The 15,250-nt window shown below is 44.2% G+C and overlaps 1 protein-coding gene across 2 annotated transcripts in view; it reads left to right on the top strand.

Annotated features, from left to right (window-relative positions):
* The window catches only part of GSS (glutathione synthetase), a 912,719-nt gene that overhangs the window by 112,843 nt on the left and 784,626 nt on the right, over positions 1-15,250 (top strand). Inside the window, exon 1 of one of the 2 annotated variants that reach the window (XM_069651815.1) lies at positions 2,488-2,633. The exons of the other annotated variant lie outside the window; for it this stretch is intronic. The gene's annotated coding sequence lies outside the window, so the exon portion shown is untranslated. Of the gene's footprint in view, positions 1-2,487; positions 2,634-15,250 lie in introns of those variants that run through there. 2 annotated transcript variants of the gene reach the window in all.

Below are 15,250 nucleotides of genomic sequence, written 5' to 3'. Positions count from 1 at the left end.
TTCTAAAACATCTTTAAGATTATCAACATCACAAACCACTCTCATTGCATAATAATGCACCGGATTTTAAACTCGTTCTCTAAGGTGCATGAACAAATGAATTGTTACAGAAATAGCACTAACAAAAAATTTCTTTTTATGTAATGAACAATTCTGTCAACAAATCTCTGGGACAGCCATGGGAGCCATCTTTGTCCCCAGCCTGGCGAATCTCTATGTAGATCATTTTGAAAAAGAACATATTTACTCCGCCACCAATCCATTTTCGAATAACATCAAGGTGTGGCGGAGGTGTATTGATGATATTTTCATTATTTTTGAGGGCAATGAGACAACACTACACGAGTTCCACTAATGGATTAATGAACAAAATTCTTTCCTGAAGTTCACGTTGGAATGTAGCAAAACAGAAACACACTTTCTGGATCTCCATGTGGTAGCAGAAGATGGAGGTTTAATCTCTAAGGTCTATAAAAAATCTACTGACCGCAATGCACTACTCAGTTATGGGAGTTACCATCCACGTGCCTTACGAGACAATCTGCCATTTGGGCAATTTTTACGCTACAGGCGTACCTGCACGAAAGTTGCCGATTACCAACAACAATCGGGAGAGCTAAAATCACAATTACTGCGGAGAGGGTACCACAAAAAATTGTTAAAGACACCCAGAAACGGGCCAGAAATATTCCACGTGCCACTACCCTACAACAACATGGGTCGATGATCACGGCAGTCTTAAGCTATTCCCCCATCTTCAACACTTTGAAAAGAGAAATCAAGAGGCTATGGCCCATTCTAAATACCGGCAAATCAGAATGGGCGGTGCCAACTTATGCCATCAAACGGAGAAGGAATATTCGGGACAGCCTGGCCAATACTCTAATAGAACCTAAACACGCCACAAATGCCCTTTGGGATGTACCCACTGCAGTTGGTCATACCCATGTGGAATGTGTAGTATGTGCAGACAGACCGCAATGAAGCCTGTCCATTGACATAGGGTGGAAGACACCGTGGGTGCAGAGGCATCTAACGAACTGTAACAGCCAAGGGGTTATATACTTAATTAGTTGCCCTTGTGATCTGAAATATATTGGGATGACAACTCGCCCAATTAAAACACGTTTGATTGAACATAAATCGTGTCTGAGGACCAAAAAAATGACTGCACCACTCGTTGTCCACTTCAATTTGGAACATCACACAGAGGATGATTTCAAATGGACCATCCTTGAAAAAGTATGGCCACCTCGTAGAGGAGGCAATTTCCATGACATACTCCTCAAAAAGGAACAACAGTGGATTTTCCGTCTGGATACAGTCAGACATGGGTTGAATGAGGAAATTCAGTGGAACACACTAGCCTTGATAAAGTAAATCCAATGTAAGGGTCCCCCTATATCCAAGGGTTCCCTTCCTTTCTTTTGGTCTCTCCCCCTCCGGCTTTTTACAGAGGCCCTCATTGTGTAAATAACTGTAAAAAACGTGGACTCATAAAATGGAAAAAATAATAGCAACCTCTGCTCCAGGACGATTCAGGATCATGTTAATGGCCGTAAATAATTGAAAACGTTTTTTGCCCCAGGACGTATTAGAGCGAATTGCCATGATGGCCGCCCCAGTATATGTCATACCTTTGGCCCATGTGAGAGATTCGACAAAGACAGGTTCCCTCCCTAGTATCATATTTTCTGACACACGGATGTACCCAATCCAAAATGGCCACCGAAGCACGTGACCAGGCTTCGGGCGTCCATTGGCTGATGACATCGCCATTGTTGATACACTATACAATATGCGGAAGCCGTAAAATAATTGAAAAAGTCTTCTGTCCCAGGACATATTAGAGCGAATTGCCCTGCCCATGATGGCCGCTTCAGTAGATGTCATTCCTATGGCCCATGTGAGAGATTTGCCAAAGACAGGTTCCCTCTTTAGTATCACATTCTCTGACACACGGATGTGCCCAATCCAAAATGGCCGCTGCAGCACGTGACTAGGCCTTGGGCGTCCATTGGCTGAGGACACCACCATTGTTTATACACTATACAATATGCGGAAGCGCAGAGCGGCATTCACCGCGATGAAGCTGCCACCGCGAACAGAAGTCGAGAAGTCCAGACGGGGATAATTCGGAAGTTACAAGTAAGCATGAGCGGTATACGCGGAAGGGTACAAGCGTGTGCTTTAATGTTACAATATATTTGGAAACGGTTCGTTTGTCAATGGAGCAGCCCACAAAAAAGCCCCGTTGGTACATTTGATGTCAGACTGAGCTACCGCACGAGAGGGTCGCAATAGGCATTTCCCCTTTTTGGAGGGGATGGACATTGTGGGGAAGCAACTTTACCATTTTTACCAATTAGCATTCTGTGGATGCATCCTCGGTGTAGACCCAATGTACCAAATGACGGTAGTGCATGACATAGTATTATGGTCTGGGACTACTGATGCAACTTGGGTTCTACATTCTTTTCCTTGCAGGACCATCCCAAAAGGCATTACCCATAAGATCGGCATATCGCAAGAGGTTCACCTTTTCGAAGGGAGACTGACGAGTGGTGAGGTAATTGGATTCCATATTAAAATATGGAGATACCACACTTCTGGATAAGGCCATTCATTATCTTGTGAGTATGCGAACAGTTTATATATAACATGAGACCCCCTGTGTTGCAGATTAAGCGCCAAGTTTGGTGCCTTTATCCAACCATTTGAACGTGCCAACACTGTTGAAAGGGACTGTGCCATACCTTCGCACATACAACAGACAGACAGGTAGGACTTTGTAACACTAGATATGATGTCACACACTCCATGGTGGTGGGGTGTGGTGAAAATAGCCTCTTTTTAATGTCACTAGTTGACCTGTTCAGTTTATTGGAAAATAAATTATTCCACTCTATACATAAGAATAACTAAGAAATGCCATACACTTTTTTTCCCGCATATGAGAGAAGTCAAACTGACTTTCTCCTATTCTGTTTCACAGAACATGTCACAACTTCACCTCTGTGGGGCTTGCAGATTGGGTCTAAGGAAGAAATAATGGGTCCTGAAGAATGATACACGAAAGACATCATTGAAACCGGTCGACCAGACAACACAGATGTCACTATATTCAGAGTGACACAAGTGGACTGATGCACTTTTAGAAAGAACTGTTTTGAATCAATGTTATAGATACTGTGATTCTTTGTTTTAGATGCGTTACGCACTCCCGCACAATTCATTTGTTCATGCACCTTAGAGAACGAGTTTAACATCCGGTGCATTATTATGCGATGAGAGTGGTTTGTGATGTTGATAGCCTTAAAGATGTTTTAGAATTTAGTATTGGGCCAACTAGGCACACCTCACGGAGGGCAATTAAATTGTCAGTTTTTTCTGACGTTGAGTCCCACGTGATCTGCCAGTTTGACCCAAAACGTGCAGTCGGGAAATGGTCTTTTCCGTAACTGCCTCTGTTTTAATATGTTTGGGCCAACTATCTATGGCTGTATAAAAATATTGTGAAGAAAGAAAAATTATTAACATTGTGTAAATCGTCGCATTGTAAGCTGATATAGGGTGAGAATTGCCCCCATGTGCTCATTTCCCGTAGTCGGTGCATCAGCGCTTGCTAGGGTAAGGAACATCATGAAGGGCTAGGTTAGTGTATCCTTTGTAGGGAGAGTGTTAAGGCTGCATTAACGGCCCAATAACGTAATCAGCTCCAGTGAAGCTTTTGTTCCTCATTCTGTTTTGTGTGCTACACCCAATCCCACCAAACCACCCACGTTATCCACTGCACCTACCCTGCATTCTAGTTCAGTGTCCACTACTCCCTCATAATGTGACCAATGGCCAGTACTTGTGGCTTGCCGCCATAGCCAATCTCCAAAATCCATGGGGCATGGGCTTTGGCCATGGCGTATTCCCCAATAGGCAAATCACAGTAGACGTTTGTCCTTGCCGAGGGCCAGGCCCACTGCCCAGGCAGCAAAGTTTTATCACTATTTTTTGTACTTACATTTTGACACTTTCAGAAAAGTTAAACACAGGACCGATATGCAAAAGGATGCTTTTAGGTCCTTGCTGATGCCCCTCGCAAATGTTTGCTGCCATCCTGTCCAGCACTTCAGACTGTAGCCACGAGCAGAATTTGTTTTCCTATTCAAACCTATCCCGATTTTGAAAAACGTTACCACATTGCCGGTCCCTGGTGGCCATGTCCACTTTAACCCTGTTGCCGGTTCCCCTGGTTATGGCCAGTAGCCGGATTGTCTGGGTCATGGCCTTTGGCAATGACCTGGATCGCCTGGCCAATGCCTATGGCCACAGGCTATATATACACCTCCGTCAGCAAAGGTATATCACTATTTGTTCCACTTACATTGACACTTTTCAAAAAATAAAACACAATCACGTTTGCAAAACCATGCTTTTGGGTCCTTGCCAATGCTATTTGCCTGAGTTTGCTTCAAATCTGTCCATGTTTTTATTTTTTGAAAAGTGTCAAAATGTACGTACAAAAAATAGTCCTATAACCTAGCCACCCCTTGACTTAATCTATTCAGACTTTGCACAAAGATTCAAGGTTGGGTCTATAATCTTTCTGAAAATCTTTGCAGATTTTTCAAACGGCACCGTTATAAGCCATCTAAAAATGTTGAGACCCCCTTCTAATGTTGCCCCCTCTCGACAAATCGCACCAAACATTGCAAAAACATTGAAATCTGGGTCTAAAATCTTTTTTGGTTATTTCTTTTTTTATTTATTTTTATTTTTTAGTTTATTACAAACCTTTAAAAGGCAATTCAATCGCACATTTAAAACTTTCTATACTCATCAACAATGATTTAAAAGACAATCCACAAGTGGGCCCTGATATCAGAGAAGTTAACATCATGATCCTACGTGAGGCACCACTGCCTCCAAAAATGTAACCACCACAAAAATCACGTTTTTTTTCTCGTAGGAGAAGCATATGCCACCATTGCTCTAACGAGAGTGAAGTGGCATCTGGTACACTGGAGTTGGAGTACAGAAACCTAGTTCTGACATCTGTTAAGGGTATGCATGCAGTGATAAAATGGTTCAGTGATTCAATTACGTTTTCCTCATCACAGAACTTACTCGTAGGTACATTCATGTCCAACCTCTTAGAAATCGTTAGTACCTCCCTAGTTGGATACAAATTGAATCCAACCCTCATAAATTGGGGGCCAAAGTATGGGCAAGGAAATGTCTTCAGGCACTCCGGAACAGAATGAATCAATCTGCAGTCATTACCAAAATTGCCTGACATTTTATAGTGATTCATTTTATCTTGTGCGTTTATCCAATCCCACTGTTGTAATTTCTTTTTAACCACTGTGGGGCTGGATAGAAAGGCTTCAATTGTGGTATCCATAGAGTCCAAACACTTGTTACATTTATCTCCCTAACCATTAAGCTGCCAGTCCACTTCACCATTTGATCCCTTATTTAAGATTTCTAGGGGCTTTGCTTAATTTGTCAAAATATAGCTTGCCGCAGTAGAACTAGCGACTTCCACAGCACCGTTGCATAGAGTGACGGCAATCCTAGCTCAAATCTAATGAAGGCCAAGGGGAGACTCTTGGGCAGATGTAAAACTTTATTCCAGAAAATCCTCTCTACAGCATCCCAAATCTGCAGCCCGGTCTCAGCCCCGTATGTAAGGGGAGTGGACACTTTTTGTTTATAAAAGGCTAGAACTGGAACCATAGTGAACTTTCCATAGCTCCTTCTCGCACTTGCACAATCTGAATGACACAAGGCCTAGTAAGATAGTTTGTCTTGTCTGCCCTCTGTCTTCCTTGTCTTGTCGCGCCTGGAAACACTTGTGTACAGGCACGTTATAAATGACTTATCGTATTGTATGTAAAGCCTGTCCCTGAACAGCTAAACAATTTTGCCTTAGCTCTCAGTTCTAACACCCAAATTACCTCAGTTATGCTCTGATTTAATCAGATCCATGATTTTTTTTTTTTTAACATGAATCTCTAAATCATTTTCGATCATGTAATCTTGAGGGGAATCCAGACTGCGTTGCAGGCCTATTGGCATTTGGTCTATCAAGACCAATTCGTCTGCATAGAGGATCCAAGGTTAAGGTCTCCCATTAAGTTTAGGGGGAAAGGTGTTTACATGTAGTTGACTGTCCCACAAATCCACGAGCGATAAATTGAAGAATATTGGGGCAAACGGACATCCTTGGTTCAGTCCCTTATGTCTTTATTTCTTTAGCCAGTTGTACTTCCAAGTTCATATTAACTCGAATTGACGTAGAAGAATATAATTCCATTACTGGTTGTAATAGGTCTTTGGGGCAGTTCCATTAACCTAATTTCTCCCACAGTCCTATCCTGTTGACATTATTGAATTCTTGTTTGTTTCAATCAATAAACGGCAAGTTCTCTTTTTCATTGCCTGAAGCTTTAGTAAATTCAGGAGAATGAGGTTCAAATAGGTTCCTACCCATTTAACAAATCCTGTCTGGTGGGAATTTTGTCTACCCGCTCCGGATGCCCACATGTTCAGGTGGCTGAGAATCAAGGTGGCAAATAATTTACCCAAAATATCCAAGAGGGCGATTGGGTGAAATTTATCGGATCTTCTCGATCGCCCTGCTTGAATATAGGTATTATAATCGCTGTCTTCCACGACTTTGGGATCTTTCCTATATTCACAGTGTATTTAAATAGTTCATAGCTAAAGTCCTCCCATAATATCTGCGCTTTCTTGAGCATGATGTTCGTCGATCCATCCGGGCCTGCAGCCCGTGACCGATTTAAATTCCCTATTAGGAACTCAATTTCATCTTTAACAAAATCTATGCACCATTTCATATCATGTAATTGACTGGTACTCAAAGTTGCTCCTTGCGGCGCGGTAAAGAGATTGGTGAAATGTTTACCCCAATTTTGTTCCGAGACCACATTGGCTAGAAGTGCAGCTTGGGGAGTACCGATATTATTAATTAAATCCCAAAAACAGCAAGGATTTTTTTACACCGCCTCTAGCATAAAGTCAGCTTCCTGTTGCATTTGTTGAACTTTAAACCCACGCAGCCAGTTTTTATATTTTTGCTTCATTTTTTAACCAGTACTGCCTTTACATGCCCAGCTAGATACCTTGGCTTCCTGAGGTCTACGCGTGGGAGCTTCCTTGACTCGACTAATTCCTTATTGTAGGTGTGTTTGTGCCAGAGAACTTGCTTACTTTCAAATTCCTTTAACAGAGGTACATAACTTAAACTCGAAGGGTCATTTGCAATATGGTCAGTCAACATGGATGTAATATGCTCCACATCAGAAGGTTTGATGTATAGCCTGTTTCTTGCCTGGGTAAGGTAAATATCTAAAATCCTTCATCCCATAACTCTTTCCTACCCAAATAGGCTTCAGCAGTCTATGATCACTGTTCACCAATTCAAAAATAGAAAATGATGTAATCCCTGATGCAAGTTGCCAGAAATTAAGATGTAATCGATCCAAGTTTTTGAATGGCCACCTGCCCAAGAGTGCTTTTCTGGGATGCCACTGTAGTCTGGCCATTTAGGAAACTTATGTGCAGATTTGCCAAACAGCACCAACTTTATAAGCCTTTTAAATATTTCGGGCCCTCCCGTCCCACAAATTTTGCCCCCACTTAGCAAAAACGCACCAAACTTTGCAGGACCATTCAGGGTCAGGTCTAAAATGATATTGCAAAATAATTTCATGCAGTTTCATCGAAGTGGTGCCGAAGTTATAAGCCATCCAAAAACTGCTTTTCATCGACCCTGTAATGCAGAAATATGCATGGATGTTCCCGAACATCTGTGATGTTCGCGAACATCTCAGGCATGCCCAGAACATCTGTGATGTTCGCAGACTTCGCAGAAGAAAGAAAACACCTGATTTGGCGCTTTTTATGGCCATAACCCATCCCATCCTCATCACCCTTCAACTACCAAGACTTGCTTAATTTGTTTGACAAGTGCAATGTTGTGTTTTTTAATGTTTTTACTGCAATGTCCGCAGACTACGGGTGCTGTTCGGGAAACCAACATGGCATCCGTTTCAAAGGTTTTTACGCACCTTCACCTTTTTAATTGACCAATCAGCGGCTGCGTATGATGTCCATGAACATCACACAGCTCTCCAATTGCTCCAGGGGGTGTCCGCGGAATCAGAATCGGGGCCGGAACCACATATCGCACTTTTTTCCACCCACTTTTTGGCCATTTTAAAAAAAAAATACTGGGCAGATTTACACCAAATTTACAAAAGCACACTTTCGGGACCAAGCCGCCGCTTCTCGCACAAGTTTGATGCAAATCTGGCCAGCGGTTTGGGCTGTAATCGTGAGCAACATTTATTTTGCCATTGTGTCTGAGGAGTGCACACATTTTGAAACCCCCCAATAAATGCGCGCCCCCTTGACAAAACCTCACCAAACTTTGCAGAATGGGTCAGAGGTGGCCAAATACTTTTCTTTTGCAAAGTTGGATTTTGTCCGCATTGGGGGCAAAGTTATTAGCCGCCCAAAAAATGCTCCTTCTGAAAAACATAACCAGAGGGAGAGCCAGAGAGAATATACATGCTCTGCATATTCCTACATCTACTGGTAGTCACAGAGTATTACAAGATTTGTTTTCAAAAGTTCAAAACGGACATCGACAAGGTGTGTTTGTAATACTATCCCTCGTGTGACGCGTACTGTACCCATGGTCCTTCACGCGTCGAGGTCCCTCGGATTGTTTCTTTCCGCCATCTTGGTCTGTCGCAAGTTGCAAAGTTCCTTTGTAGGATGATGCCTTTGACCAGTTTAAAAGTTAATTCGTAGACTTTTCTTTCTTTATTGTCCACTTTCGCCCCAGCAATATCCACTGCTCGACGGCTTTCGACGGAGAACTCCATCGTCAACGACTTGACTTAATGAACGGCCAGGCTTGGCCTTCACGTGCCTCTTCGGGCTTCGGCCCTTGCAGTAGGGAGAGAGGGGGAGGTCTTTTATACTGGCTCCTTTTAGAGAATGCCTATTCTGCCACCCCTTTTCCCTTTTTCTTGCCCAACTGACCTTTCCATTTACAATGGACGAACACCTTTTACATTTTGCCCTACCTGCCATAGAAAATTCCTCGCGAAAGACATGCACTGTGTGTGCAATTACTGTCTTCCTTGGGATCCCCCTGAAAAGGATTGCAAGTCCTACAAACCTTTCTGAACGAAAACTCTCTAAAACCGCTGAACCAAGCGTTGGGCTGTACGCAATACATGCTGAGGCCTCCATCGACGTGACAGAAGATTCCAGTGAGGGCAGTATCGGTGTCCTTAGTGACGCCAAAGGCGACCGGGGTCTGTCAGAACCCCATTTACAGGCCCTGACTCCAATAAGCAGGCCTGCGGCTCTATGGCGTAGACGGCAGCTGTAGCACACACAAGCCCAAGCATACCGAACATATACCCCACGGCCAACACTCGACGGAATCTTTGAGCGTCGAGGCCATTGCGGTGTGTCTGGAAAAGCCTCTAGACCTCCCCTATCCTCTGGGCCATCGCATACGCTTTCGCCTCATGACAGGCCTCTGAAACCGACCCCCAAAGTCGGATCGGACACAGCGCACAAAAGTTTTCCTTTCGCATGCCGAAAAACAGGCAGCCAAAGGTGCATCAACATGCCCTAAACAAATGCAGAAAATGCAGGAATTAAATAAAAACACCTCCCTACTCTCCTCAACGCCTTTGTCCTCCTAAGGTCCTCGGTTTACAGATTTCTCCTCCCCTGTAGACAGCCTCTCAGGGGCTATGCATCACAAGGGTCAGGCATCCTCCCAAGCCACGCCTACCCCTTCAGGTTTCCCACCTTCCTATGACTGGACCCCTGAACAGTTCAACAAAATTATGAAAAGGATGTCATGCTTTGTTGACTTCATGGACAAACTTCCAGAAGCACTAAAGTCCCTTAGAGACGCCTCTCAGTCATGAGCTGCAAAACAACCCCCTGCCAAAAAACCACATTTTGACCCACAGCCAAGCACTTCTGCCTGAGGTCCCCGGCCACCTCTTACCAAGTTACCTCTCAGGACACGTATGGTATTGATCTCTCAGGATCACAGGACCCAAGCTCTTAAGGAGATCTATATAGCCAGGCCCAATACTATAATTGACCTCTATGCTATCCAGTCACCTGACCACTAGGATCAGCCGATGGCAGATTCGCCTGTAGACAATCCGATCCAATACAACGAACTGCTGCTCAAGGCTGCCTAACATTTTAGTATTGACACCCAAGAGGCACAAGGAGACAAGGACATTGTGGAGGACATTCTTGGTGACAAGAAGTCTGCCGCTCAGTCTATCCCCTCTTTACAGTCTGTACAGAGACTTATACAGCCCTCCTTACTTACACCTAATCTCACAAGGGCAGTTAATCCTAGAATTGAGAAATTGTTCAGGCCAGCACACACAGACCCACTTTATATTAGGATTAGGGGTCAAAAGAAAGTAAGAAGATCTACACTTTCGGAAGAAAGATTGCCTCCTCAGTAGCACACTATGCTCCTAGCTAGTTATGGCTGCCACAAGTGGGATGACTTGGAACTCCAGGCTCAAGTGGTTCCAGAAACCCTAAAGCCACAATTATTAAACACCATATCAGAGGGAAAATAGGTATCTAACTGCATCCTCAAGAATAATCGAGATGCAGCAGACAATGCAGGCTGCATCATCGCAGAAGACATGCTCATCAAGAGCCACGCCTGGCTCAGTCTGGCTTTAACATAGAGACACAGGCCTCCCTCCTCAAGATGCCGGTAGAACCTAATGTCCTTTTTGATAAGGCAGTCGAAGACACACTCAAAAGTGCAAAGGAGGAGTATGACTCTTAAATTCTTAAATCCCTCTGCCAATTAACAAGCTCTACGTACAATGGGTCTCCCCAAACTCCTGAAGCTTTTGTGGTCGGGGTTCACAACACTCTTCCGGATACACTTGGAGCAGACGGTCTTCATCTTGAGGCCCATCGCAAGGCCAATCTTCCTCTTCTGACTTTCAAAGAGGAAATTAAAGATCCAGAGGTAGAGGCAGAAACTCATCTGGGTGAGGCTCCACCCCTCCCAAACAGTGACGCACCGCTGAAGGTCCCCTCGCATGACACTCCCGTAGGTGGTCGAATTTCACACTTCATTCACACATGGGAGGGGATAACGTGGGGGATAACGTCAGACAAGTGGGTGGTGTCCACTGTGGCAGGCGGGTATTGCATCGAACATTTACAAAAGCCACCCAACCGCCTGCCAAAGCACAGAAAAATGTCACCGGAGAGTGGCGCATACTATTAGAAGAAGTAAAGACGCTGCTGAAAAAGGACGCCATAGAAATCGTCCCAGCAAACCAGGTAAACCAGGGTATTTATTGAATGTACTTCCTTGTGCCAAAGAAAGACCTGTCCAATGCGCCCACTCCTAGATCTGCACCCTGCGAACAAATGCCAAGCCCCAAATGTTTTACATAACCACGCTTCAGGAGGGAATTCTCCTCTTAAAACGGGGGCCTAAATGGCAACATTGGATATGAAAGATGAATACTTTGCTATTTCATTTCAATGCTCCTTGCGCACAGAAAATATCTGCGAAAAATAGCTGGGGTTCACTACCAGTTCAAGCTACTCACCTTCGGCATTGCCTTAGCACAAGAGTATTGACAAGAGTGCTTGCAGTAGTGGCAGCAAATCTTGCGCAGACAGTCAATCCCTGTATACCCTTATCTGGACGACTGGACTGAAACCAGGGAATCTCTTCAAATTTGCAGACAAAATACACAAAAAACAATAGACCTTCTTTTCAATGTGGGTTTCTCCATCAACGAAAAGAAATCCAGTCTAGTCCCCAGCCAAATAAAATAATTTCTAGGAGCAATTCGAAAGACAAGAGAAGCTGGCTTTCCCATTAAACGAGAGAGTGCAAAGCTTGCTGTTGCAAGAACCTCACTACAAAGCCGGTCGCAAGATAACTGTACGCAAAGCAATGCGTTTGCTCGGGATGATGGCCTCATGCATTTACTTGGTTCCACATGCGCGCCTGCGCCCAATGCATATTGGTTAGAGAAACAATGGTCTCAGGCAAACAGTCAGTGGGACGATCTTGTGGTTGTTTCACTATCCCTGGTACAGGCTCTTCGCTGGTGGTCCTGGGACAATCTGCTAAAAGGAAAACCCTTTGTGTTATACCAGCACAAGCAATCCTAACTACAGACTCCTCACTCCCGGGATGAGGAGCTCACTTCCTGCACCACACAGCCCAAGGCCAGTGAACACATGCCACAGCCCAAAACCATATCGACTTTCTTGAACTTCTGGCAGTTCTCAAGGCTCCTCAAGCTTTTCATCAACACCTTTCAAATCAAACATGTTTTACATGAAAAAGCAGTCAGGAACGCACTCTCGAAGTCTGTCCAAGCTATCCCAAGAAATATGGTAGTAGGCACTTGGGCGGAGCATGCAGCTAACCTCGAAACACGTTCCGGGGAACTCCATGCCCTGGCAAACCCTCTAAGCTGTTACCTGCTACCAAAATAACACGAGTGGCAACTCAACAAAAATATCTTAGATGGAGTCTTCTCCCAATGGGGTCATCCCCTGTTAGATTTATTCGGCACAAGCCTAAACGCGCAATGCCCAGACTTTGCATCCAGGTTTCCCCAACCAGGGTGCAAGGTTTGGGTCTACTTACATTACTTTTCACATTTGAACGAATTTCTTTTGCTTTTATTTTCAGTTGAAAATGCAGGTGGAGACCCTCTGCAACCCCCTCCCTATTCCCTTACCCGCCCCATATATATTTAATAAAATTTGACCGAATTTCAACCAAAAATACAATTAAAAAAATGTGGTCAAAATTAAAAGGTGAAATGTTTTTCAACCAAGTATGCTAATATCGGGGTGCAAGGAGAAGAAACGTCCGATGGAAGAACTGGTCAGGGAAATTTGCTTACGCCTTTCTTCCAACGCCACTCCTCAGCAGGATTGTGCATAAGAGGCACCAGGAACAGACAACTCCTAATCCTGGTTGCTCCTACGTGGGGGCGAGACGACCTTGGTTTCCTCGTTTGCTCAAACTGGCAATGTGCGACTCAATCAAGCTCCCGTGCCCCCACAACATGCTAACACAACACAAGGGAGCACCCCTCCACCCTTGTCCTCCATCTATGAACTTGGCAGCCTGGCTCCTGAAGTCATAGAATTTGGCCACTTAAATCTCCCCCAAAGGTGTATGGATATCCTAAAGGAGGCACGGAAACCCAACACCAGACATTGCTATTTCAACAAGTGGAAGAGATATGTGATCTGGTGCAGGTCACAAACCCTAAACACAATACAATGTTCCCCAGCTAACATTCTATGTTACATGCTTTACCTAATAGACTCTGGCCTAGTATTCAACTCCCATCAAAGTACACCTGGCGACCCTCTCCACTTGCACCACTTTACAAAACAAGGTGTCCTGTTGGAATGTTCCTGTCATAAAAGCATTCATGGAAGGGGTAAAGAGGCTATACTCTCCCATCTGCAACCCTCCACCGGTTTGTCGTGCTCTCCAAACTCATGGGTCTGCTCTTTGAGCCTATGCACAAGGCCAGCCTAAAACATTTAACTTACAAGACTGCATTCCTAGTAGCTATCACATCTACAAGACGAGTCGGTGAGCTACAGGCTTTATCAGTACACGACCATTTCTTCATAATTCATAAGGACAAGGTTGTCCTCGGAACACACCCTAGGTTTTCACCTTAATTAATTTCAAAGTTCCATGTTAATCAATCTATAGAACCTCATACCTTCTTTCAAAATCCATCCAATTCGGCTGAAAGAAGCCTCCATACACTTAATGTACGGATGGCGGTCTTGTACTAGGTGAACAAAATGAAACCCTTACGGAAAACAGACCAGTGCTTTGTTTCCATTGCACGTGGGAGAGAGGGCGATCACATATAAAAAAAACGCCATCTTCAAATGGATAACTCTGCTATTCCCTATCCAAAGGTTTTACCTTTCACACCCAGAGCTCACTATACCAGGGGTACCGGAGCTACCTTGGCCTTTATTGCAAACGTCCCGCTGGACTCCATTTGCAAAGCTGCTACAAGGAGTTCCATTCATTCTTTCACACAGCATTATTGTATTGACACTAATTCTAACGCAGATTTGCAAGTGGGACTGGCGGTTCTAAAACAACTATTTTCCACTGTACCTTCTCACATCCCACCGCCTTCTTCATATACTGATTGCTAATCTATGCAGAGCATGTGATCTAAGCAGATCCACAAGATCTGCTTAGATCAAGGTGCACACCAGAAGTGTGCCAGAAGTGTCTTGGCTGTTTGACTGTTACTCTGCTTTGTTCACTTTGGCACCCGGTCCATGCGCAAGAAGAAGCATTCCTGACTCGCCATGCGGCAAACTTGTCCCGACGAGCTGCAATTTGCCCTCCCATTGCGTTACCTGGGCCTCCCCACCCTCTCCCAGAAGCCTTATTTGACCACGGTGGGCGCACACCAGCGCGTACGCACCAGAACGGTGCCAGAAGTGTCTTGGCTGTTTGGGTGATGGGGAACGGGTGACTCAACTATTCTTATATATTGCTGTTGTATTATCAGCTGTGGATGTGTGCCTAAACAATGGTGACTAAATAATTTTCACCGTTCTGCAAAGTAGTGAACGTAATGAAATTTTACTAAAAACGCAAGCCAGTGTGATTGTTAAGTGTTAAGAGCTGGCTTTAGCTGTGGTTTTTGTTTCCTTTCAGAGTACGCTTATTGAAAATCCACTTGTATTATTATATGTGGTTTCGATTGCCTATAACTGCTGGTATGTGATTTAATACTTACAACGTGTAACCTAGCTAAAATGCAAGGTTGACGTGGCAAGTTTACTTTTTCACCAGTTCATGATCTCTTTACTTACACTGTACCTGTTCAGTAGAGTGTATACTGGCGATATATCCAGAGCAGTGAGGATTGTTCTTTAACCTTGTTTTCTAGTGCGTAACGTGCAAGGTTGTTATCACAGACTTTGTTACTTTTCACACTTTCAAATATTTTGGTTTTTGGGTAACTTGTACGGGTTGAAGTGTCTGGTGTGAGTTCTTACACGCTTTACCCAGTTGGATTTGGATCCTTTTGATTGTATCGGCTTTTCCGTCGCCCTTAGGCTCTCATGTTCATGCCTCATCCACGACTGCCTTTCATCCCGGAATACA

This window comes from Ambystoma mexicanum, chromosome 3p (genome assembly GCF_040938575.1).
Source record: "Ambystoma mexicanum isolate Mex_15411 chromosome 3p, UKY_AmexF1_1, whole genome shotgun sequence".
NCBI classification, from domain to species: Eukaryota; Metazoa; Chordata; class Amphibia; order Caudata; family Ambystomatidae; genus Ambystoma; species Ambystoma mexicanum.
Note: the sequence above shows the minus strand (reverse complement) of the source record. Positions and strands in the feature narration are given on the sequence as shown.